This window comes from Aplysia californica, unplaced genomic scaffold (assembly GCF_000002075.1).
Source record: "Aplysia californica isolate F4 #8 unplaced genomic scaffold, AplCal3.0 scaffold00059, whole genome shotgun sequence".
Lineage (NCBI taxonomy): Eukaryota > Metazoa > Mollusca > Gastropoda > Aplysiida > Aplysiidae > Aplysia > Aplysia californica.
This window is the reverse complement of record NW_004797329.1, coordinates 1,130,551-1,133,502: the sequence shown is the minus strand read 5'-3', so window position 1 is coordinate 1,133,502 and position 2,952 is coordinate 1,130,551. Positions and strand designations below refer to the sequence as shown.

General features: G+C 38.4%; 1 protein-coding gene across 1 annotated transcript in view; it reads left to right on the top strand.

The window, feature by feature from the left end:
* The first annotated feature begins 2,168 nt into the window (after window positions 1-2,168).
* Window positions 2,169-2,952, top strand: part of LOC101859082 (putative uncharacterized protein DDB_G0289963) — a 36,389-nt gene continuing 35,605 nt past the window's right edge. Inside the window, exon 1 of the mRNA XM_005093174.3 lies at window positions 2,169-2,566. The gene's annotated coding sequence lies outside the window, so the exon portion shown is untranslated. The remainder of the gene's footprint in view (window positions 2,567-2,952) is intronic.

Here is a 2,952-nt window from a genome sequence, read left to right as displayed (position 1 = left end):
ACTCCAGCACGACAACAGCTCACCCACCTACCCCGCCCCCCCAAAAAAATAAAAAAATAAATTATAATTGGAAAAAATAATTTAAAAAGCATAAAAAAACAAAACAAACAAACAAACAAACAAACAAAAAAAACAAACCCACCCCAAAACAAGCCCACCAGACAAAAACGATAAGAATGCAGCTTCCAAAGCTCATATGAATAATGATTGGAAGGAAAATCCTAAATCCTTCCTGTTAAATAACGTTTCAATTTTTTTTGACTGGGGCTGTAAATCTGTACCATTCTTTATAACTGTAAAAGAAAAAAGTTCACTTTCTTAGAGACACTCACAGTAGATGGTGGTCGCTGGATTGTTCGTTTGTTTGTTTGTTGTTGTTGTTGTTGTTTTGCTTTGTTTTGTTGTTGTTGTTTTTCTTGGGGGTAGAGGGTTGAAAGTGGGTGGTCCAAAATGTTTTATTACTTTCACTTTTCATTTATCATCTTTTCTCGAGTATTTCAATCTTTCTGTTGGAATGCTGTAGCTCAATTACTTAGTCCTGGCCGGTGTCTGTGCTGTAATGGTTAAGCGTCTTGCTGTCGCACGCAAGAGAAGCGAGTTCGATTCCCGAGAAGGAAGAACATTTTTATCGCGTTTCTTAGTCTTTCTGTTAGGATGACAGGTAGGGTCGGAAGCTTTCTTTCTAAATGATCTCAATATTATTGAGAGAGGCGTAAAAACAACCTACTTTAAAAACCTAGTTCTGTTTGGCTCTGGCTGGATGGGTCCAGCCCGCCTCGAATTTGATGCTCTAATTGGGTCGACATGGGCATACGTTTAGATCTAATCCGTTTTTAATCTCACAATCATAGCTTTAAAGGACAAGTATTACTGTGGCTAGAGGGTGGAAACAGTAACAAGATAAACACAATCCCAAGTCCTCAAACGTCAGAGGTCAGGTTTGTTGGTGTGTTTTTTTCCTAACCCTGAAACCCATCACACTGCATAGTAGCCCAAGTTCGGAAACTGAGACCTTTAAAAATAATTATGTAGGTTAAACCTTAGATATGTGAGGCAGCATGGTGAAATCAGGCGCTCGTCCAAACACAGAAATAGGAGAAACAGGCCTTTTTCCGCCAGTTCGGAAATTTTTATCAAATTTTTACTTTTTCGCACAACCTCTTTTATGTCCATATAAAAACACATTTCCATGTGAATTTTACTGAAAAACATTGATTTAAGGCACAAAATATATCATTTTTCTTTTTTCAAGAACTCTTTATCTATAAGAATTACCAAACTTTGGCAGCCATTTTCTCGGTAATTTCACAACTGAAACCAGGCGACCTCACTTCCTTCAATCGCGAATATCTTGAGTTCTGTTCAAGATAGAGGGTTATTTATTTAACTGAAAGCAAGGTAAATAAAACAGCTCTCAGATGAGACCTATAACTCCCCATGCCCAAATATTGACGAGCGCCTGATTCCACCTCGTCATGACCCATATGTGTCTCCACCGTCCTATCTTCATAGATAGGTCAACCAAGCCATCACAATTGCCGTAGCCTACATCATAATCATAGTAATGTGTTATGTAGAATGTCATGCTCACGTACTGTATTATTTTAACAAATAATATGTGAAGAGTACTGACATAATGAGTTACTTCTCATATTTTAGCCCTACGGAAATAGATAAATCACACTTATAGGTGAAGTTTTTACAATTTATAAGTATGAAATAAAAAAGGCATGATTTACTTTAAAAAATAGCATCAATGGAAAATCTCTACAAATTTGACCATACAGTCAATTTTGGTCAATATCTCCGTTTGTGGATTGTGAGAAATAATTCATTTTGTCAGCACTCCTCACATAATAATATACTCACACGCAACAAAAAAACCCGTGTGCGTGCGTCTGTGTGTGTAGGGGTGGGGGGTGGGGGCGCAGCAATTGCAGCAATTCCAGTAGTATAATTATTATATGCGTACTTCAAGAGCTCCAACTGCAGCTGTCAGAGATGAAAAAATATAAAACAAGATTGGAACTGTTTATTAAAAACCCAACAGTTTTCGTTATCTGGCTCCAACAGTACCACACACAATGCTACCTGTCTTCTTTAGAAACACACATACACACACACACACACACACATACACACACACACACACACACACACACACACACGCACGCGCCGTGCAGTCAGAAACGAAACAAATCTGTCTGCAGCGAACAGAATGGATTAGTCTCATCATAGAGTGTTCACACATAGCTTCAGACAAGACAAAGTAGGCCTCCATGAATGTACAGTACAACAAATGTACGACCGAGTTTCCAGGTTGAACCACTTAAACGATTGTCTTGAATGATCCCGCACAACTTGACATAATCGTCACAGAGACGAAAGGTACCGTGCGCCTGTGACTTTTTCAGTCTGTCTGCGGCAGCGGAGGGAGAGATAGGGAGTTGGGACATGATCATTATAGTATAGTTACCCAGTAGACTAGATTGCTATACTGTCGTGAACTGCCTGTCTACATTGTTTGATATCATTTGGTGATTGTGCTTGGCATTCATGTTTAAAGGTGAGAACAATAATATAATAGATCTTATCATGTTGCTCTTTTTTGTTTTATTTTACGGTGTTTTTTGTTGGGTTTTTTGTTGGGGGGGGTTGTTTTTGTTTGTTTGTTTGTTTGTTGTTGTTGTTGTTTTTTTGTTTTTGTTTGTTTGTTTTTTTTTGGGGGGGGAGGGGGTAATATTTTCCGTATTTCTATTTCCTCCACTGCAGTCTCGTGATTGTTCTGAATCACATCATAGTGTTTAGAGCCGTAGCATAGAACTGGCCTTCATTCTTCTTTGAAGGCTACATCTCTCTATTCACTACGAGGTCTTTGGAAGTAAACGTCAATAATTATAATAGACGTCAACTTTAAGCTTTCTTGACTCCACGGAGAGAGAGAGAGAGAGA